Here is a 24,261-nt window from a genome sequence, read left to right as displayed (position 1 = left end):
TCTTGTGTTCCAAATTTTTTTTTTCTTCCTCTCTTCTTCCTCCATCCCTTTCCTTAGATGCCATGCAATCCCTGGGCCACCACCAGTTGTCTTGATTGAATTTCAGTGACTCTGGAAGAGAAAGTAAAGGTTAATGACTTTAACTCTGACTCACTTAAATCTAATTTGTGCACAAGTCAAGACATTATCTGTTATATCATTGGTTCTCTTCAAAATAGGAGAAGGACAGTTAGGAGCACAGTGAATAGAGCACCTTGAGTTCAAATTCATCCCGGGACACTTGACACTTACTAGGGGTGTGACCCTAGGCAAGTTCTTAGCCCTGAATGTTTCAGGAAAGAAAAAAAAAAAAAAAAAACAAAGGAAACAACAATATTCTAGGTACTGTGCTAGTATTCATACTTCACAAATATGAAAAATGAAAGATAGTTCCTATTCTTACGGAACTTACAATCTAATGGGGAAAGTTGTTCAAGGTAAATTTAGATTTGATTTTAGAAATGATTTACACTGAATTAGTATCATTAGTTTAGAGCTAAAAGATACAAAAGTCATCTAATCCAGTGGTATCAATCTGAAATAGAAATGGATCTCTCAGGGTGCATATTGACTTAGAAAAATTATAATTTAACATGTTCTATTTTATGTTGTATTTTTATTTTTTTCAACATTGCCTAATTTGTTTTAATTTGCTTCAGAGTTTGGAAGTGGTTGATACCTCTGAATCTAATTCAATCCCCTTCCTTTTTAGATGAAGAAATTGGGGATCAGACACCCAATGACTTGTCTAAGGTGACATCCAGTGTTTTAGAACACTACTCTTCATAATGTTCTTCACATCATTTATGTCACATGTTGGGAGGATGAGCCCCTCCTAAATTTTGATTCATATTATAAGATAAATTCTCTAGTCCAATTGTTTCCAATATTTTTTGTTTTGTGCACCCCTTTCAACTAAGAAAAAATGTGCTTTGAATCCCCAGGGTAATTTAATATATAACTCATAATATGCTTTTAGATTTATTCATTAATTTCATACATTATCTATAGTGATAACTTTTGTTCAAAAAAGCTCAAAATTGAAATTTACACTGCATAATTATAAGACTTAATTCCATCTCTAATTATGAAAACTAGATAAAAAAATCACAAAAGTCTAATTATAAAAAAAAAATCACAAATATTTTGCATGACACATTCTGTAAGAATTAAAAATAATCCAGAAAGATCTCATATGCACAAGATTTTATATTAAATTTCTTTTTATAATTTTAAAAAATATAAATAGTATTTTGATGAAATGAGTTACAAGTTGATAGATGTTTAAAATAATATAATAATTATATATAAACTTAATTTCAATTCTGGACTTTTTATTTTAACAAAAGTTTGCAATGTTTGGCTCAACATCAGACAGTCTTAAATCTGGGTCCATATAAAATTGTCTCTGTGTTTTGATTTAAGAAGAGAATAAAATGAAAATGTTCATTTATAAACATACATAGTAGAAAATGGTAGAAGAATTTTACAAGTTCCCTTGCTAAGATATGGAAATCTATTTTTTAACTTTTAGCCACCTAACCCATCAACAAAAATGAATAATTAGTTATGATATAAAATATTTACTTTTTGTATTTAAATATACACATACTTTAAAATATAATGTACTTAAAATTACGTTGCACATATTGCTTCATTTTTTTTTAAACAATGATTACAAGTAGATTAACTTTTAAGGGAAGTATCTCTTCAATGATGACTTTATATTCTTCTACCACTAGCATAAAATCTATACTCTTATAGAAACTCTTTTGAACAATTGACTAGTGTTGCCAGCTGGTTCATTTGAAAACATCTCAGAAAAAAGATTTATTAGCAGAGGATATGTTTAAATCAAAAAAGAGCCTTAATATTGCAATACGACTAAGGGATGTTCCTGCAGAATGTTTGTGATAGACAGTGATGGTTTCAAGATGACTGGTAATCCATGGAATGTGCATGTCCTGAGATCATGGTATTCAAAAAGTCTGATGCATGAACTGCAAGAATGTAAATGTCCAATGAAAACATAATATATTAATTATCTGATTACATAGCTGATGACAGATGGTTATTGATAACAGAGGGAAATGAGGAAACTATTCTCTTCAGAATATAGAATGTAAATCAGGGTATACAGATATGTATGACCATTTATTGGGAATTGTTTTGCATTCAAATGCCCAACCCTTGTGGTGGTTTGGAAATAATTTGATGATAAGCTGAGAAACTCCAAGAACATGTTGGGCTTAGTCAGAAGTTGTCAGAGTTTGATGCAAATGCTACATGAACATCAAAATCATTGGGCACATGATCATGATGGTTTCAAATAGCTGCAGAAACAAATAGAATGCTTCAAACACACACATGCTTGTTATCAAAATGAAAAAAAAATGTATTTGTAACATAATTGGGCAATTATTTATAATATGAGACACCATAAAATAATTTTTACTGTGAATCCCTTAGGAAAGAGAATCCAAAGAGTTCTTGAATTTCTAAATGGAAACTACTGCTCTGGTTTATCACTGGCTTTGGCTCACTGTATCCCAATCCAGACAAAGACTAAGAACATCTAAATTCAGTTATAACCTGCTTACAAAAATCTAGGCACAATTGCATAGGCTATGTAAAAAAACCATTTAATTGAGCAGAAATGAAATTTTAAAATAATAGTAATATTATCTTTTTTATTCTCAAGTGAATACCATCCTATACCCCAGAAAAGTCCAAGAAAGATGTTTTTCCTTTTCCAAGTTTCTGTCTGCAAAGTGGAGAAAATAAGGCAAAGTCTCTTTAGTCTAGGGCACTCTGGAATGGAATTCATCTATATATACGTTGAGAGTCAAGATCACACAGTTCACTAGGAAATAAACATCTGCAATAACCCCAATTATTATAGTAATTAAGTGTTGCCATTTCCTAATTTTAATTTTCTTATGAGAATTTCAAAATGTTCCAAGGTAACTAGGGATACCTTAAAGAGTTATATAATGATCTCCATATTAGGGTCAAGACCACCAAATTATGTTTAATATCAGAAAGTTAGAAAAAAAAGAAAACACTAGAATGGACAGCAGAGCAATCAACATTTTAGAGCTCAGCTATATATCTATTATACCAAACTTTTCTATTTATAGAAGGAGAAGATCAAAGAGAGATCAAATGATTTACCCAAGGTCTCACAGCTATTTAACACATGGAATTCAGACTATAGCCCAGGTCTCTAGACTCCTGTTTAATGATGGTTCTACCATATCTTCCTGACAGTTCTATAATTCTCTTCCAACTCATTCCTATCCCTAAAATGGAGAGAAGGAATCCCATATAACACATATGGCCAATTGGTTAGTTCTATAATCCATCTTTGTCCATGGGTCTAGAGTAGGAGAAATATAGCTAGATGAATACATTTGAACCTGTCTAGACCCTACTTATTTATTTATAAAATATGAAAGTTAAAAGAGATCAAAGAAAGGGGAAAAGTACCCATTTATACAAAAATTTTTATAGCAGCACTTTGTGTTGTACCAAATAACTAGAAATAAAATGAGTGCACGCCAATTGGAAAATGGCTAAAGAAATGAGTTGTTTAGTCATGTTAAGTTTAGTGACGCATATATTAATCTCTGTATATTTAATATGTTCCCATTTTATTTCTACATTATTTATATTTGTTTTGTGTTAGTATCATGAATTGAATACTTTGTCAACTATGTGTAGTTTTGCTGTCAGTCATGTACTTTTTGTAGCCTTACAATGTTATAACTTTCTTTTTTGTTACATATATTTTTGTTATATAGACATGCATGTATCAATTAGTTAACCAGCATTTAGTAAGATACATTTTAATAGAGGAGACAAGTACATATAAAATATATGTAGCATAAAGTTATTAAATACAAATATATACAAAAAAAAGTTAAATACAAAGTAGTTTGGAAGGGAGGCAATAATAGTTGTGGGGGGGGTACGGTAAATGAAAAGGTTTCAGGCAGAAGATGATACCTGAAAAATGATTTCAGAAAAACCTGAAAAGACTGACATGAACTGATACAGAATAAAGTGAACATAATCAGGAGAACATTGTACACAACAATAGCAGTATTGTTTGATGAACACCCATGAAAGACTTAACTATTCTCAATAATACAATGATCCAAGACAATCTCAAAAAACTCATGATGAAAAATATCAGCCTCCAGAACAGATGGTATATGATTACATACTAAAGCAAACTATTTTCCTTTCCTTCCTTCCTTTCTTTCCTTCCTTCTTTCCTTCCTTCCTTCTTTCTTTCCTTCCTTCCTTCTTTCTTTCCTTTCTTCCTTCCTTCCTTCCTTCTTTCCTTCCTTCTTTCCTTCCTTCCTTCCTTCCTTCCTTCCTTCCTTCCTTCCTTCCTTCCTTCCTTCCTTCCTTCCTTCTTTCCTTCGTTCCTTCCTTCGTTCCTTCCTTCCTTCCTTCCTTCCTTCCTTCCTTCCTTCCTTTCTTCTTTCCTTCCTTCCTTCTTTTCTTCCTTTCTTTCTTTCCTTTCTTCCATCCTCCCTTCTTTTCCTCCTTTTTCCTTTCACAAAAGGACTAATATGGAAATGTCTTTTACACTATTGTACATGTATAATCCATATCTGATCTGATTGTTTACCAATTTAAGGAGGGGGAAACGAGGGAGAGAAGGATAAAATTTTGAACTCAATAACTTTTTTAAATGAATGTTTAAAATTGTGTTTATATGTAATTGAGGTAAAATATTATTTTAAAAAAGAAGATGGTATCTGAGCTGCATCTTAAAGGAAAAGAGGCATTCTATGAGGTAGAGATAAAGCACATGTAATATGTCCTATGTAACTCCCTGTCAAGTGATGCTCTGAATTATACTAGATCCGTTGCATATGTCATTGATATATATTTGCTAATGACATCATCTTCATCATTATGTTAAATACTGAGGCAATTTGTTATATAATTCTAGATAACAAGTACACTACAATCAATTTTTCAAGGAATTGTAAAATTTCACACCCTCAGAGGGAATGTCATAGAAGTTTGAAAACTGACTGTTCAGAAGAACAGATATTCCCCCTTCTTCATCAGAGCAATTTGGGGTTACTGTGCAATCTATGAGCTAGATTTGGGAATTCTTAAAAGGTAATATTCTCAATCATCATTTTTATTATATTATTGAAATGTTTGCTTTATTCCATAAACTAAAAATAAAATAAAAATTTTAAATAAGTATAATTTTTAAACGGAAACACACATTTTGTAAGATATGGGCTGGGATGAAGGAATGGGTACTGCAAGAATTTTAGTAACAACAGAAATAGTGAATTCTGCCCTGGACCAGAATTCTCAAGCTGACCCAGAGAAAAGGTGGCAGCAACAGAAGAAATTGAAAGGTGGACATTGCTGGGACAAAGGAGAGATTGAGGGGGAGCTATTGGACCTCTAAAAGCATCTTGGAAAACAACACCTGGTCATAGCCACTTCTTTAAGAAAGGAAAGATTTCCCCCAAAAGATCAGCTCTTTCCCCAGCTTTTCCTGGTACCTGTTCAGTAACAGGGATTGGAATGAGTATAATATTTCTCATTTATTCAATTATCTTAAAAGAGGTATTTGTAAAATGCTTAACACAGTGCCTAGAACATAGTAAGTGCTATATGCATGTTAGTTATTATCATTATTATTATCTTATCTAAATATTACCTATATCATGGTTTTTGCCTCAAGTATAAAGAGGCCAGGGATTAGCTAGATTCCTAAATGTTGATGAGACCAGAGTCAAACCTTTGTAATAACTATTAGGAATATTCCTAAGTGGGGAACTCCAAGACATTGTGTTTGTATAATTTTTTTGTTTGTTTACCATAAACCCCATAAATTATAAAGGAGGGCCAATGTGAACCTGAGGGTCATTATATTGTTCTTCCACTAAAAGGCAAGCTGATTGTTGTAACAGGGTATGTGATTGATTAAATTTCCAGGGAGGAAGGAAGGGTTAAAGGAAAAAGGGACTCAGAAGAAATCACACACTAAACTAAAGTCAGGTAGGTGGTACTGTAGGTAGATCACTGGTCCTGAAATCAGGGAAACCCGAGTCTAAATCTAGACCAATCACTTGTTAGCTGTGTGACCCTGGGCATGTCACTTAACAACTAAAACAGCTTCAGTTTTCTCAGCTGTAAAGTGGGGAAAATAATATCACTCCTCCCAGATGAGATAATGTTTACAAAGTACCTTTTATTAATGCTAGCTATTATTATCATTAAACGACTACCCCAGGAGATAGGAAAAGATTCAGTTCTGCCTGTATCCATCAGGGAGAAGGGAGCAGGAAGGATTGTGTACCAGCCAGCCAACTCTTTCTTCTGCAACACTCAAGGGTATTATAGATGCTAACTATCTGAATTTAATGGAATATTATTGTACTGTAAGAAATGATGCAAGGGAGAGATCCTTGGAGACTGGAGAGACCTTGTATAAACTGATGAGCGAAATGAGCAGAACCACCAGAACAATTTATACAATGTCTACACTATTGTAAAGTTAAATAACAATGAAAGACTAAATATTATCAATGCAAATGAGCAATCACAGCTCCAGAAGATTAATAATGATGAATGACTTTTACTACCTCTAGAACTGATAGATTAGAAGCAGAAAGAGACATACATTTTCAAATATGACCAATATTTGGAGTTTTTTTTTGGTTTGTTTGTTTGACTATACTGATTTTTACAAGATAAGGTTTTATTTTTTTTCCAGGGAAAGAGAATTAAGAAGAATTTGAGAAGTAGGAAAAATGGTAGTAGGATAATAATTTTAAAATGAATGAAAGCAGAAAAGTATCAATGAATCTTTTTAAAAATAAACAAAAGGGAACAAAAGGAAATTCAGAAGGGAACACTCCAATAGGGCAGTATAAGAGCTACCATGTTAAGTTTGAATTATTATTTTTTTAAAGTTGAATATAGTAAAGATTCAGTGTTTCTTATAAAATTCTCTTATTTATAACAACAATAATGTCAATAGCATTTAATTAATAGTGTTGTAAGGTTTTTAAAGTACTTAACAAATATTTTCTCTTTCAATTCTCACAACAAACATGAGAGTTAGGTACTATTATTATCCCATTTGTCAGATGAGGAAAGTGAGGCAGATAAAGGTTAAATAAATTGCTCAGGCTCTCAGAGCTCATAAATGGCTGACACTGGATTTGAACTTAGATCTTAAGTAACGCCAGGTCCAATATTTTCTCTACTAAGACATTTGGCTGCCTACGTATATTGGGAAATGTTCGTGTTGATTTTTATCAAGTTCATAATAAAAAATAACTTTTGATTTCAATCGTATTTCTTTTCCAAATACATGTAAAGATAGTTTTCGCTATTAATTTTTGTGAGACTTTTGTCTTCCAGATTTTTCTCCTTCCTTTTCTTACTTTCCTCCTCCCCAAGACAGCAAGCAATCTGATATAGGTTAAATGTAGACAATTCTTTTAAACTTTTTTTTCATATTTTTTATGTTATGCAAGAAAAATCAGACCAAAAGGGAAAAAACCCAAGAGAAAGAAAACAAACAAAGAAACAGTGAAAATAATTATGCTTTTGATCTATATTCAGTCTCTATAGTTCTCTTTCTGCACATGGATGACATTTTCCATCCCAAGTCTATTGGAATTGTCTTGAATCACTGCATTCTTGAGAAGAGCCAAGTCCATCACATAATTATCAAGTTGATCATCGCATAATCTTCTTGTTGCTGTGTACAGATTTCTCTTGGTTCTTCTTACTTTACTCAGTGTCCATTCATGTAACTCTTCCAGGCTTTTCTAAAATCAGCCTGCTTATTATTTCCTATATAACAATAATATTCCATTACATACACCATAACTTATTCAGCCATTCCCCAACTGATGGACAACAAACTCAATTTCTAGTTCCTGGCCATTACAAAAGGAATTGTTACAATTATTTTGCACACATGGGTCCTTTTCCCCTCTTTTTATGATCTCTTTGGGATATAGACCTAGTAGTGAGACTTCTGGATCAAAGGTATACACAGTTTTATAGCCTTTTGGGCATAGTTCCATATTCTTCTCCACAATGGTTGGATTATTTCACAATTCTACTTATAATACATTAGTGTCCCAGTTTCCCCACATTCCTTCCAACATTCATCATTATCTTTTCCTATCATCTAAGCCAATCTGAGAGGTGTGAGGTGATACCTCAGAGTAGTCTTAATGAGTATCTCTAATCAATAAGGAAAGCATTTTCTCATATGATTAGAAATGACTTAGATTTCTTTGTCTGAAAATTGTTCATATCCTTTGGTCATTTATCATTGAAGAATGACTTGTATTCTTATAAATTTGACTCAGTTTTCTCTACATTTTATTTTCTTTTGTTGTGGCAATGGGGTTAAATGACTTGCCCAGATCACACAGCCAGGAAGTGTTAAGTGTCTGAGGCTGGATTTGAACTCAGGTCCTCCTGATTTCAGGGCTGGTGCCCTGTCCATCATGTCATCTAGCTGCCCCTTTGCAAAACCTTTTAAATATAATAAAAATTATGCATTTTGCATTTTATAATGTTCTTATTCTTTTTTGGCCACAAATTCTTTCCTTCTCCAAAGATCTGTAGGTAAACTATCCCTTGCTCTACTAACTTGCTTATAGTATCACCCTTTATGTCTAAATCTTGAATCCATTTTGATCTTATCTTGCTATAGAGTGTTAGATGTTGGTCATTTCCTTGTTTCTGCCATACTATTTTCCAAGTTTCCCAGAAATTCTTGCCAAATAGTGAGTTCTTATTTCAGAAGCTGGAGTCTTTGGAATAAAAAAAACTTTTTATAGACTTAGGGTTCAATGGTATTATACTCCATTAGAAAGGGGGCTACTAAACCATTCACAAAGGATTCTTGGAGGTTCATATTGACACAGAAAACCACATATTAAACTTTAAGCTGTGTTCTATTGTATGTTTATTTTATTAAACATTTACCAATTATATTTAATCTGGTTCATCAGAATGTCCCACAGGCAGTATATTTGATTCCTTTGGTATGGAGGTTAGACAAGATGGTCTCTGGGTCCCTTCCATCAATAACATTTTTTTTTTTTTGTGGTTGTTCAGTCATTTTTCATTCTGACTCTTTATGATCCCATTGGAGTCTTTTTGGCAGGGATACTGGAGGGGTTTGTCATTTTCTTTTTCAGCTCATTTTATAGATGAGGAAATTGAGTCAAATAGGTTAAGTGACTGGCTTAAGGTCCCACGGTTAAGTGTCTGAGGCCAGATTCAAATTCAGGAAGATAGGTCTTCCTGTCTCCACCTTCAGCCCTCTATCCACTGTGTCACCTAGCTGCCCATATCCTACCACCGAAAAAGTTATCTCTAAGAAACACAACTAATTTCAGAGGAGAGTTTTCTAAAACTTATTCTGAGAGGGGGAGGAAGTATAAAAAGAGACAAAACATTCTAGCTCTACAATCAGAAGACTTGGATTTGAATAATGTGATACTGGGTAAAATACTGTGCTTAACCATCAGTGAAGATGATCTCTACCAACCCTTCTACTTCAATATCCTACTTTAAAGCCCCCCACAGAAGTCTGCAAGATGCCTGGGAGTGAGTGTAAAGGGATGTGGAAGGTAAGGGAAATAAGGGGGGGGAGATGGTTAATTAGATGAATTGAAGCCAGGTATGGATATAGCACTGTAGAAGGACTTTGAAAGAGGGAAGAGGGACTACAGGGGTCCAAGACTGAATTGATCCAGGATATATTAACAAGATGTCTGGATGCTGGCCCTTGCTATTGGTGTGGCAAAATAAAGGTGGGGAGAAAAGCAGGAAGGGTAATATGGGGGCTTCTGTAAGCAATTCTGGCACAGAGAAATCTTGGGTCATGTGTTCTTGTTCCAGTCTGAAATGGAAGCAAAATTCTGTGAGGGAAGGGACCCTGGGTTACCAAGACATTGTATTTCCCCAGCCCGGTATCTGCCAGAGTGATACCATAATAACTGAATTGGGTATTGGATTATATGCAAAGATCCAAAGTCTCCAGTCCTAGAATTTGCAACTTTCCCCTTGACATCCAAAAGCCAGGGCTGACATTCATCTGTCTGTACAGTTTCCACTGACTGTCACCTGGCTGATTGGGCATTAATTACTCAGGTTTTTTCCCCCCCACTGGCTGATGGCTGATGGCAGGGGAGCAGTGAGAAGGGAAAATCACTTACTTCTCAGAACAACCTCAAGGTGATGTTCAACATTATGCCCATGGCCAAGGCTATATCTGGCTGGATGAGATCTTGCCCTAGATTTTCATAATGATGATGATTAAATAACTGAGCAGTGGGAATTAGACCAATGTGACCTTCAGATGATGGAATTGTGCAGGTTAGGGTTGAGCTAAACAGCTAAGAATTTGCTTCTCTTACTTAACCTACTTCTCTTGCCTAACATGTACCCTTGTGTGTGCTTGTGTGTGTGTGTGTGTGTGTGTGTGTGTGTGTGTGTGTGTGTGTGTGTTTGTGACTGGACTTCTAGAACAAGCCCATAAACTGGTATTATACTAGTATCAGTAAGAAGGTCATTTTAATAACATTCCTGTAAACCAATCTAAATATACATTAAGATCACATGTCTATATTGCTATCTGTATATGTACTAACTCCTGTATGAGCACACCCACATTAATAGCTACTTTTTTTCAAAGTATTTCCAAATATTATCTCATTTGATCCTTACAACAATAAGAAAAATGATTTAATACCCTATTTACAGATGAGGAAACTAAGGCAGATAGGACCAAGGACTATGAGATCCAGCTGGACTCAAATAAAGAGATATAAGAAGGCACCCCCAACCTCCCCTTTCATTGGAGATAGAATTGACAGGTATTACACATTGTATATATTTTTGGACTTTTTCAACACATTGATTGTTGGTACTGATTTTTTATCTTTTTCTAAAGAATACTATTTGTCACATGGAATGGTTCTATGCAAGGTGGTGGAACAAAACCCTCTTCCCTCAAGTACCTCCATAGTTCTTGTCCATGGTCTTACAGCTAGTAAGTATTGAATGCTGGATTTGAATCCAGCTCTTCCTGACTCCAGGCTCCACTGAGATATCTAGCTATCCATTTTCCCTATGCCATGTGCATCCATATCCAAAATCAAGGCTTACAACATTTAGCCAATGTAGTGTGCTACTGAAAAGTTGTTTGTAAAAATGAATTTTGGCAGAGCAGATCATCCAGAATAATTTCAGAAAAGCATATCTGAAGAAAATAATGGGTCTCAGGTAAAAAACATAGGTCTAGAAGGGAAAATAGAATAGATAAGTTGTTTTAAGCTTGACAAACCACATTTTAATTATAATGTACTAAATATAGTGTCATATTTTATCTCAAAGCTGATATTTCTTTATTTTAGAGAAATTAATTTTATGATATAAATATCAGAAAATATTCCTTTCATGTAAAAGGTATATTCTTTAAAAAAGTATATGAAAATAAATCCAATTATATTTTCCTTTTGACAATTTATTATTTCAGAGATGTGTTCTTATACTAAATTAGACATAGCTTCTAACACTTTAGGGATGTTTTTCTGGGTTGGGTCTGATTCAGGCTAATCTCCTCAGGCTCAAACTTAGGCTAGGAGTTTATGTTCAATATTGGAACAAAATAAGACACTTGTAGGCTATTCAACTGTTATGGGCCAGAACTTGAAACAAGGTGCTAAGTCACTGATAGAGACAATGCTTATGTACTTAATTCACACCTTTAAAGGAGTTCACACTTTTAGAGAGCATATATAAGGAGGAGATTCACAAGTCAAGGAGATTCACAAGTTGGGCAGAAATATAAGCAAGAAGCTCTCAGGGCCAGAGCGACAAGCCCACAGAAACCCACAAGCCCACTCTCTTGGAGAAGGAGTCAAAATTCATTCCAACTTCCATCTTTGTGCTGGCTGGAGACATTTGGAGATAGAGCTCTCAGAACCAAGGAGAGAGATAGGCCTCTAAGGAAGCTAACCAGGCCTCAGGAAAAGAGATAAGACTTTGAAGGAGACAATAAAGGATTTGGACTTTAATTCCAAAGTTCCTGGCTGCATCTGGGATTATTGAACTGAACTGAAACTAAGGCTACCTCCAAAAGCTCCCCAAGAAACCTGCTCCCAGAGAACATTGCATCTTAGAGAAGAGAACATCACAGTTTGGCGCCCAATGTGGGGCCAAATTTAAAAAAGGAGATGTATTTAGTTAATACCTTGAGTGGATTCAGCTGGATAAAACTCCCTTTTCTGAACTGCCCATTATTTTCCAACAGAAAGAATCAGAAAAAATATGGAAAAATTTTTATGACCTGATGCAGAGTAAAACAAACACTCAAGAAAGCAATCTATACAGTAATTACAATAATGAAAAATGGGGAAAAAAACACATAAATGCACTCCAAAATCAAAAGTGAATATAACAAGATCAGAAAGCTCTATATGAACTCAAGAGAAATGAAAAGACTAAGGAGTCCACCCTTTTTTGGAAGTGGAATGTCACAAGTGTTACACATTCTACATATTTTTGTACTTTTTTAACATGTTGATCACTGGCACTGATTTTTTTTCCTTCTCTAAAAAATACTATTTGTCACATGGGATGTCTCGATGCGAGAGGATGGGATAAATCCTATTTCCTCAGGTACCTCCATTGTCTTTATGACTAAGTGAATCATTGTGGTGGTCACTGTGACCACTGGTCACTGAGCGTGGGCAGGCAGTTGCTGAAACTGTGAATTAAGTGGCAGAAGGAAAGGGAATGATGTGAAGCACAAGTGGCAGAGAAAATCCTCAATAATGGTCTGGGAAAGGTAGTCACCATGAACATGACAACAAGACTCCGAATTGAAAGTTCCTCTAGAATAGTGGTTCTCAAAGTATGGTCCAGAGAACCTCAGGGGTCTGCAAATTCAAAATTAGTTTTTATTTCTAATATGGTAAATATCTATAAATATAACCCACATAAACAAAAACTCTTTGGACAGATCCCTCAATAATTTTTTAAGAGTATAAAGATATTAAGAGCAAATTTTGAGGACTGCTGCTCTAGAATATAACCCTGGTATGGGACAAAAATCAGCTGGAAAAAATGAGAAAGAGGTTTGTTATCCATAATAAGCAAAATGCAAATTAGAAAAATTTTGAAGTTTTGCCTTTTATTTCTGAAAGTGGAAAAAAATGATAGATAAAAACAGTCACTGTTAGAGGGATCTGAGAAAACAGATGCCAGGCATCTAGGTAGCACAGTAGATAGACTGCTGGCTCTGGAGTCAGGAAGACCTCACACTTTATAATTGTGTGATTCTGGGCAAGTCACTTGACTCTATTTGCCTCCGTTTCTCATCTATAAAATGAGCTTGAGAAGGAAATGGCAAACCACTTGAATATCTTTGCTAAGAAATCCCTATACGAAGTCATGAAAAGTTGGACATGGCTGAAAATGACTAAACAAGAGCAAGAGAAAACAGGCAGGTTCACTTACACATTCCAGTCATTCTGGAATTATTTATAAGAATTATATAAGAAAAATAACTAAGCTTTTTGTATCTTTTGACATAAAGATATTTCCCCAATTACCACATGAACTCCAGCAAGGATTGCTTCCACTTTTCTATTTGCATCCCAGCTTTTAGTACACAGTTGGCACCTAATAAATAATAAAACCTTTTTCATTAGTTTCCCTCGATTCTTTTCAGGTGCAAAGATCATTCATTCATTCACTTTGGTGAAGACAACAAGACATTATAAGAATGGAAAAGCTCTCTATATTATACATTACTAATGCCTCTCCACCTTAAACTCTGGTACTGTGTCTTCCTTGAGCCTCTTCTTTTTTCTTATATATATTTTTTAAAAAGTCCCCTTTTGGTTGTCTTTAGTTCTCCTTGTCAACCTCAACTCATAACTCATTCTGAGCTTTAATGCTCTAAAAACTAGTTTCACAGCATACATTTATATTTATCCTCTTGCCCGACCTTGCTTCTATCTTTTGTAAATATCATTTTAGAATCTAGGATGATTGGTTAGTGTCCTGTCAATCAACCACATTGCTGTCTTCAGTCAACTTTTATTTTTCTTCTTCATTTAGATTATTTTACTTTTTTATCTTCAGAATTTAGTTTTTGGGTATTTCTCATTTTTTTCAACTGACTTCCCTGCAGAACTTTAGTCCATTGAATATTTCCTTTCTTTCTAAATCCTTTGAAATCTCCCCAAGTTCAAGTTAATGGGAGATCATTTTTCTATCACAAAATCTAAACGAAAAAAATTATTTTTGCCCTAAATGGTCCCATAATTTCCACTCCAAAAATTCTTCCTTGTTAGTGAAAATCAGATTTACAATAGAATTTTCCTTTGTGGTTCTTCTATTTATTATAGGGTTTATATTATTATTATTATTAAAATTATTATTAAAACCAAGTTGAAAAATTTTAGCTGCTCTATTTTTGGCAGAAAGAGTCTGGGTAATTGAAAGTCTCCTAATAGTCATATCCATGCCTCTGTACTAAGCTTATGACCTGTTTCCTGATCTCATCATCTATTTCCTCTTTCAGTCCATGTGGTCTCTAGTATACTCCATTTGACAGGAACAAAATGACAAAAATCACATTTGTTTTTCCTTCTCTTGACTTTTAACCAAATGTTTTCCATCTCATGCTTCCTCACCCTGGTTTCTGGATTTCCTTACTTTAATAAATCCTAATATATAATACTAAATTAAATATGACTTACTTCTGTGTAATCCAAGTTCCAAAGTTCATTGATATGGAACTCTCTCTTCACTGACAAGAGCAGGAAAGAGGAGAGCTGCCATCTCTTCAGTTTCTTTTGGCTCTTCAGATGCTTTTGGTGCTTTGGGAATGAGAAAATATATATGATGTCCACTCCACTTTAGTTTGCTGAAAGAATAAGACGACTCTGGTAAGAAGCCCACCTGAGTGGACCTAGCAGGCTCCATCATGTCCCAATTCCCAGCTTGGTCCACCTTCCCCTTGGGTGAGATCTGGAAGGCTCTCTTGGGCTAAGATGAGTTACCTCATCCAGTGGCAGAAAGAGCTTCTTCCCTCTATATTGTCTGATATATATTCTCTTCTCTACTTTCTCTGATTTCCATTTTGCTATCAACTTGAAAAAAAATTTTTTTTTTGTTACTTGCTATGTATGTTTATTGTGGAACTGGAATTTGGTGAAAAGGGAATCAAGCCTTGGATATAAAACTTGGGTCTTCCTTTCTCCATTAATGAATCTGAAAACTACATCCCCTTAGACTAATCGTATTTAAGATAGCAGAAAGATGTCCTAATCCAGTATTCCTCTCTCTGAGGAAAGTAGAGTGACCCGAGCTTCTAATCCCAGCCTCCTACCTCTCCTAATGAGAACTCCCACTTGGAGAAAGATGGAGGAAGCAGAGGCTAGAGATGTCTACCTGTACTCCCTTTGGGTTACACAACAATGCCTGCATGACACATGTTTCGGAATAGCCTCTCTACTGATGCTTCTTAGAATATGACATGCCCTTGAAGAATCTTAGTCATCATTTTTATCCTGCCAAGTCTCAGGGATACCTATGAACTAAAATTTTTCCTCCTTGTATTAGGATCTCTAGCTCTTCTTCCTACCTAAACTTTGGACATTTGAGTATAGACATTGGAAGCTTTGGGTTATGTTACTGGCTCCTTAGAGTTAATCAGTGAACTACTGGATACCTCAACTGTTATTCTTCCTTCGCTGTATTCTCTATGTTATTTAAAGAAGAAGTACATAAGTAGTTCTCCTCTATGCCCTATACTTTTTAGTATAAAACTTTTTTGATTAGACTCCCAAATCTAATCATGCAAATGCAATCAGAAAAGCTTAGAGATGCTCCATCCCTGGCTAGGAGCCTGTCATTCCCATATTTTAGGCCATGGTTCAGTAGTTCAAATGCCACTTTCAAATGCTATGTTTATCCAGCTGTTCATCTCCCAAACCTATTTTTCTCTTTTGTATTCCTTGTCTTCAATGTGTAGCAGTAAGGTAAGCACAACCTGTGTCCCATGGTCTTCAACATTTTACTCAAGACTTCATAATCTAATACTTTCTAGGTTTCTTCTAGTATTATCATTTGTACACATGGGAATAGTGATTTGTACACATTCACTAGTCATTTGTTTTTGACAAACTTTGGAAGTTTTTCTATTATGTCTTGGATTCTTGCCTGGGAAAAAGAGTGATAGTGACATCTCTATTTACAAATAGCACAGCCCCACTGCCTCTAAGTAGAAAGTCACCAATCACCATTACTCTCTTCTTCTTCCTCTGACCTTTACTGGATGGTCTCTCATCTGATAGCTCCCATGATGCTATTTTATCATTTACTGAGAAGCAGCTACTTCCTCCTAAGAGCACCCAGCGCCCTTCTTCTTTTCAAGAGGCATTTCAGACTTGTTTTTTAGCTTCAAGTCTCCAGTTATCCTTTTCTTTCCCTTCCTCCTCTGTGAGGCATTTTTTCCATAGAAAGACTGGTAGAAACTCATGCAAAATAAAATCAGGAGAGCCAGAAGAAATATGCACAATGACTACAATTGAAATGGAAAGAAAACCAACAATAAAGCAAAGGACTGAATGCAATGCATTATAATGGCTAAATCTGACCCCACAGAAAAGACATGAGAAAAAAATCTCCCTACTTTCCTTGCAGTAGGGGGGGGACTATGATTATGGAAAATTACAGGTAATGTCAAACTGGTTCAATGTGTGGGTTAATTTCTTTTTAACTTTCTTTTAAATTTCCTTTTTCCGCTTTGTTATAAAGAATGATTCTGAGAGAGGAAGGGAGGAGGCAGGGATATGGGAAATACAGATGACATAAAAACAAAATATATTAACATTTGAGGGTGACAGAGTGGATAAAACGCTGAACATGGAAGCAGGAAGACCTGAGTTCAAATTTGGCCCCAGATACTTATTAGTTGTGTAACTCTGAACAGGTCACTTTTTCCTGCTTCAGTTTCCTCTGTTGTAAAGTGATGATAATAACAGGACTTACCTCCCAGGATTGTTGTATCAAAAAAGGAAACATTTGTAAAGTACTTAGAGTGCTTGGCAAATATTGAGCACTTTATAAATGGTTGTTTCCTTCCTTCTTCCTAGAAAAGGAAAGAGAAAGAAGAGATTGAAAATGAGTAAGGAGCAGGAGTTTGACAGTAATCTTTGTCAGGATGGTCTTTCTATGTAACAGAAACTCAGGATCTATGGCCTAGGAGTGAGTTAAATGTCAGGAAGCTCACTGGGTCTGAGTAAATAGCCCTCTCTAAGAGCTCAGAGGTCAGAGGAAGGAAGGAGATAGAACAATCTCTGGGAGGCAAGCATGGATCTAGCAAGCTTTGCAGAGGGAAATAAGCAGTCTTGTAGAATTTGTAAATTCATGTAGAATTGTAAAGAAAGGCCTGGGGTGGGGATGCTGTGGGGGAGGGCAAAGGACAGGTCAGGAGGAGCATACTAGCACTGGACACAGAATGTTGCAAAGAGTTCACTGAAGGAACGGGACTGAGGAATGATTTAATGGAATCATAACTTGCTATATAGCAAGATGAGACATCAGAAGTCGTATAATTTACCTCTTCATTTTTCATTGTTATGGATACCTTTTATTTTTTTATGTCAGCTACATCTCTCAATATATCCCTCCCTACTCTCCTCCCAGAGAGTCATCATTTATAATAAAAACAAAAGAGAGGGAGGAAAAGCAGCCCAACACACCAACCAAGTGACATTTTGTGTAGCATTTCACAGCCATAATCCTCCATATCTGAAAATATAGGAGAAATGCATTCTCATGGCTCCTCTGCACAGCCAAATTTTGATATCATAATTTTTAAACTGTGTCTGGTATTACTCTTTCCTTTGGATCTAATATGGCACCTTTCTATTACTGATCTCATTAGGGTACATTTCTAACTCTTTGAGTACCAGTCTGGGCATTTTAATCACTTTCTTGGCATAATTTCAATTGCTTTCCAGAATGGTTATACCAATTCACAAGTCCACCAACAATGCATTACTGCCCTTATAATACTATCTTCAACTTTTGTCATTTTATCAGTTTTCTGAGGTGAGACCTCTGTCATTTTGGCTTGCCTTATTATTAGTGCACTCATTTCATTTCATTTTTTTTTTTAGAATCAGGAGTAGAATTTATTTTATTTTTCTCCAATAATATTTTATTTTCCAAATGCATGTAAAGATAGTTTTCAACATTCATTTTTGTAAAACTTAAGTGTTCCAAATTTTTTCTGTCTCTCTTACCTCCCTTCTCCCCAAGGCAAAAAGGAATCTGATGTAGGTTAAATATGTGCAATTCTTTTAAACATATTTCCACATTTGTTATATTGTGCAAGAAAAAGCAGATCAAAAGGGGAAAAAAAAAATCACAAGAAAGGAAAAAACACAAACAAATGCTTTGGGGGCAGCTAGGTGGCACAGTGGATAGAGCATCAGCCTTGAATTCAGGAGGACCAGAGTTCAAATTTGGTCTCAGACACTTAACACTTCCTAGCTGTGTGACCCTGGGCAAGTCACTTAACCCCAGCCTGACAAAAAAAATAATAAAAAAAAAATTACTATGCTTTGATCTATACTCAGTCTCCATAATTCTCTCTCTCTGGATGCAGATTACCGTTTTCCATCCCAAATTTACTGCAATTGCCTTGAATCACCTCATTGTTGAAAAGAGCCAAGTCCATCACAGTTGATTATCATGTAATCTGTTGTGGCTATGTATAGTGTTCTCTTAGTTCTGTTCACTCCACTCAATATCAGTTCGTGTAAGTCTTTCCAGTCTTTTCTGAAATCATCCTGCTCATCATCTTATAAAACAATAATGTTCCATTATATTCATCTACCACAATTTATCCAGCTATTCTCCAACTGATGGGCATCCACTGGATTTCCAGTTCCTTGCCACTACAAAAAGAACTGCTACAAATATTTTCACACATGTGGCTCCCATTTCATTTTATAGATGAGGAAATAGGTCCAGAGATTTTTCCAACTAGTTAACAGCAGATAGACCTGGGATTATAACCCATGTCCCTTACCCCTAGGCCAGTGTTATTTCCGAAGTACCACACTGTATCTTAACCTTCAATAACTTCTACCTAGGAATGAAAATGAGAACAGGAAGACAGTAAAACACAGCTAGAGATAAGATCAAAAGAGGATAAAGAGGGGGCTAATCATTTCACAAGCTAAGGAGATCCATGACAAATATAACCACCTTAATTCTTCAGATAGTGGAAGTAAAGGCCAGATAAGTGTTCTATAATGTATAGAGGGTTGGACCTGTAATCAATAAGACCTAAGTTCAAATCTATTCTCAGGCACTTACTTACTAGCAGTATGATCCTAAATAAATCACTTAATTCTGTTGTCTCAATTTCCTCGTTTGTAAAATGAACTGAAAAAGGAAATGGCAAAGAAAAACCCAAATGAGGGCAGGAAGAGCCAGGTACTAAACAAAAATGGAGGTGAATCATGGAGGGGATGATTTTTCCCCAAAAAGTCATTATCAAAGAACCATTCATCTGTTTTTTTTTTTCAGTAGCTAATTCATCTCCCTAATGATGTTTTTCTTTGTCCTGATATTAAAATAAATTTCCCTTCTGCACAATAGTGCTATGTTTTTTTATAGGAAGAAATGGCAATGAGGAGAGGAGAGACAAAAGAGTGCAGGGTAATTGTAGGAAGCCAATCTGCAACTACACATTTACAGATGGGTGACATAAACAGGGAAATCATATATTGTTACAATGGATTTAAGTTATCATAAACTTTTGAGAAAAGGCAGGACAAGTGGGAGCAGACTTATTAGCAAAGGCATAATTTAAGGGCAATAAAACCTGGAATTCTTATCCTAGAGGAATTTCCTAAATCTTTGACCAGCATTATTAATCAGAGAAATGCAAATTAAGACAACTCTGAGATACCAGTACACACCTGTCAGATTGGCTAGAATGACAGGGAAAGATAATGCGGAATGTTGGAGGGGATGTGGAAAAACAGGGACACTGATACATTGTTGGTGGAATTGTGAATACATCCCATTCTGGAGAGTGATTTGGAACTATGTGCAAAAAGTTATCAAACTGTGCATACCCTTTGACCCAGCAGTGTTACTACTGGGCTTATATCCCAAAGAGATCTTAAAGAAGGGAAAGGGATCCATATGTGTAAGAATGTTTGTGGCAGCCCTCTTTGTGGTGGCCAGAAACTGGAAACTGAGTGGATGCCCATCAATTGGAGAATGGCTGAATAAGTGGTATATGAATATTATGAAATATTATTGTTCTGTAAGAAATGACCAACAGGATGATTTCAGAAAGTCCTAGAGAGACTTACATGAACTGATGCTGAATGCAATGAGCAGGACCAGGAGATCATTATATACTTCAACAACAATACAATATGATGATTAATTCTGATGGACGTGGCCCTCTCCAACAATGAGATGAACCAAATCAGTTCCAATAGAGCAATAATGAACTGAACCAGCTACTCCCAGCAAAAGAACTCTGGGATATGACTATGAACCACTACATAGAATTCCCAATCCCTCTTTTTTTTTTTTTTTTTTTTTGTCTGCCTGCATTTTGGATTTCCTTCACAGGCTAATTGTACACTATTTCAAAGTCCGATTCTTTTTGCAGCAAAACAACTGTTTGGACATGTATACATATATTGTATTTAACTTATACTTTAACATATTTAACATGTATTGTCAACCTGCCATCTGGGGGGGGGGGGAAGAGGGGAAAAATTGGAACAAAAGGTTTGGCAATTGTCAATGCTGCAAAATTACCCATGCATATATCTGGCAAATAAAAACTATAGTTAAAAAAAATTCTTGACCAGAATTTTCTTGTATTTCAAGGAAATCAGTAATAACTATCTATTATTGTAGTTCAATTGTTTTCAAGTGTGTCTGATGCTTTGTGACCAAATTTGGCAGAGATATTGGAGTGATTCATTATTTCCTTCTCCAGCTCATTTTACAGATGAGGAAACTGAGGCAGACTAGGCTAAGTGACTTGCCCAAGGTCATATAGCTAATAAGTGTCTGAGACCAGATTTGAACTCAGGAAGATGAAATGCACTCTATCTGCTACATTCCCTAGTTGCTTTGAACTATCTACCTATCCCCAGAAAGACTTAATAAAGATGATGAATTTGAAGTTTAGTTAAAAAGCATTGAACTCAATATTTTCAGTTCTGGCTTTTCTACTCACTAATAGGCACTACTTTTGCCTCTCACACAGAGATGTAAAGACTTCTCAGCATTCTCTCCACCAATCAGGAGTCATGCTAATCTATAAAAAGCAACTATAAAATGCTTTGGGCTTGACTGGAAACCCAAGTTACACATGCAATCTGAGGGAACCATGTTATAATAGCCAGAGAATAGACCTCAGTGTCAGAAGATAAGGGTTTAAGTTGTCTCTCTGGAACATACTGAATGACCTGAACAAGTCCCTTAAACCTCCCAAGGCCCTCTAGTGTGGGAATTGAATGAATCCTACTGACTCCATCTTGTGACTCAATTCTGTATCTACCTCAATTTGCTTTTTATTCAATTATGGATCTAGTCCAATATTAGTCTTGTGAGAAAACTTGATTCAATTACAGGAATTGTGACTTTATTGTATTGTTTGAACCTAGCTCTTTGTGGCTAGTTGGTGCTTAGAATGCTAGTCAGATCCACAGATTGAAGCAAGGAATTTTTTCACTATTATATCTCATATTAACCATCACACACTCAAATAGGACCATACAATGTCCTATTTGAGATCAATCAGTTACTGTCTTCTAGTTCCTTTGATTGGAGGAAGTGGGACACTTCTTTTTCTGATTTCAGGGAATTCATTTCTATTCATTCTCCCCCTCCCAATTTTGAAAGTCTTTCAAAATAGTTTATTTATTTTTATTACATTTTTAGTTCAATTTGTCTTGCTCACTCCTTCCCAACCCCAAATTAAGAGTTCAACTTTTGCTATAGCTATATATGTTAAATTGGATAATACATACTTCCATATATCAGTTATTTCTCTGGAAGTGGATAGCATTTTCCTTCCTAAGTCCTTTGTAGTTGATTTGAATGTTCAATTTACTCAGAATAGTTTAGTCATTCACTAAGCTTAGTCATTACTCTTCAAACAACATTGCTGTTACACTATACAGCATTCCCTTGGTTCTGCTCATTTCACTTCATTATTTCATGTAAGTCTTTCCATGTTTTCCTAAAATCAATTTGCTCATCATTTCCTATAGCATAAGTGATATTCCATCACAATTATATACCACAACTTATTCAGTCATTCTCCAATTAATGGGCATCCCCTCAATTTCCAGTTCTTTGCTACCATAATGAGAGCTGCTATAAATATTTTAGAACATATAGGTCCTTTTCTTTTCCCCCTAATCATCTTTGAAAATAGATCTAGTAGTGGTATTTCTGGGTCAAAGGCTATAGGCAATTTAATAACTCTTTGGGCATAATTCCAAATAGCTCTCCATAATGGTTTCCTTCAATTAGAAATCAGATTACCTACTCTTGTATCCTAGTTTATATCCCCCTAATTGTTTTCTTTTAATGCATAAAATCTGTTCCTCCCTATATTCAGGGTCCAGTGTCAAGCTGAGGAGGTCTAGTCATAATTTGTTATGCAATTGACATGTACTGCATAATAAATCAATTTTCTTGGAAGCTCTAATCTTTGGTTCCTCAATTATTTCAGATTTCACCCATTTTATCAGACTAGAATCAAAGATTAGAAGTTGTAGCAATCTATATAGGTAAAGAACTCTTTTCACCGGTTACCAAGGAAATCAAAGGTCCTGGGGGAAAAAATTGCAATGTAATTAAAATAGGATTGTTGCTATGACATTATCTAGTTAGGGCAGTGGATAGAGCAAGTTGAGAAGACCTGAATTCAAATGCAGCATCAGACTTACTAGTTCTGTGACCCTAGGTAAGTCACGTAACCCTGGTTGCCTTATTCCAGTGAAGAATTGGCAAACCATTCCAGTATATTTGCCAAGAAAACCCCATACCAGATCACAAAGAGTTGGACTTGACTGAACAATCAAATAACAGTGAAATCATAGATTCAGTCCCATTTCTATCCTTCTTTGATTGAAAAATAAAGGAACAATGTAAGCTCCCAGAGAACAGGAAAAAATGCTTTTTGTAGCAGGCAATACAGCAGGGGTTTAATAACTGCTCTTTATGAGATGAGGAAGATAATACTAAGGGAAGGAGACATTGTATTCCCTTCCATTTCTTCCACATAATGACTGAAATTCAATTTTCCAACAAAAAAAAATATTCAGAAGTCATGTTGCTAAAATACGGTAGTAGGAGAGGAAATAGGTAAGAAAGCTTGGGGCTGCTGTTCAGTGAGTAATGGGGATGCTGTATCTAGGCTTTCTTAGACTTCTCCCAGAGAGAGGTCTCCTTAATTCCCCCTTTCCCTCCCTTTCCACTGGCAGCCCTCGCCCCTGTTAAGCCAGGCCCTTTTAGTCCCTTAGGAACCTTGACCTATAATGAAAGCCGCTTTCCTCACGACTGGGGTAAGATGCGTAATTGTGATCTCTCCCAGGCTTCAGCTCCGGTTCCATCTGCAGACACTTCCTTCCATCAACATTCTCAATGAAGCTTTAATTGGTCAGTAATGCCTTCCTATCCTCCCCACTGCCCACCCCAATCTTAAACAGCATGACTAAGGCCCCATTAGTGAGAGGGCCTTCCCTTACCTGGGGGAATCGATCATAATTAACGGTAAAGCAATGGTTCTTGGGAAGGGAGGGGATTGCTTTAGAACAGACCGAGATTGTCGCTCTAGTGGTTGGTCTCCTAAGAAACAGCTCCGTTTGGCTCATTCCACAATTAAGTGAGACTGACCATTTCTTCGGCGGCGGAGCCGGGGAGCCCTGGCTCTAGGAGCTAAGGAACTGTGGCCCGGGGAAGGATTCTGGGAGCGCGGAGCCCTTCTTGTCTCTGGCTGTCCCGGGAGGACCAAGAGGGTGGTACCCGACCGTGCGGCTCCCTGGGTACCTGCCCTTTTCGGAAGCTGTACCTCCACAGCTGCATGTCAGGGCACACACACACACACACACA

The 24,261-nt window shown here is 35.9% G+C and overlaps 1 long non-coding RNA gene across 2 annotated transcripts; it reads right to left on the bottom strand.

Annotated features, from left to right (window-relative positions):
• LOC141539605 (uncharacterized) lies at window positions 1–24,261 on the bottom strand. Of its 2 annotated transcripts, none has more exons than XR_012481336.1 (4): window positions 23,898–24,261; window positions 17,137–17,236; window positions 14,841–15,007; window positions 1–111 (listed from the first exon to the last, which is right to left on the bottom strand). It is a non-coding gene; the product is annotated as an uncharacterized LOC141539605 (long non-coding RNA). The 2 variants fall into 2 exon arrangements; XR_012481337.1 differs by lacking the exon at window positions 1–111 and adding an exon at window positions 7,047–7,893.

This window comes from Sminthopsis crassicaudata, chromosome 4 (genome assembly GCF_048593235.1).
Source record: "Sminthopsis crassicaudata isolate SCR6 chromosome 4, ASM4859323v1, whole genome shotgun sequence".
Taxonomy (NCBI): Eukaryota; Metazoa; Chordata; class Mammalia; order Dasyuromorphia; family Dasyuridae; genus Sminthopsis; species Sminthopsis crassicaudata.
This window is presented reverse-complemented; position numbering and strand designations above follow the sequence as displayed.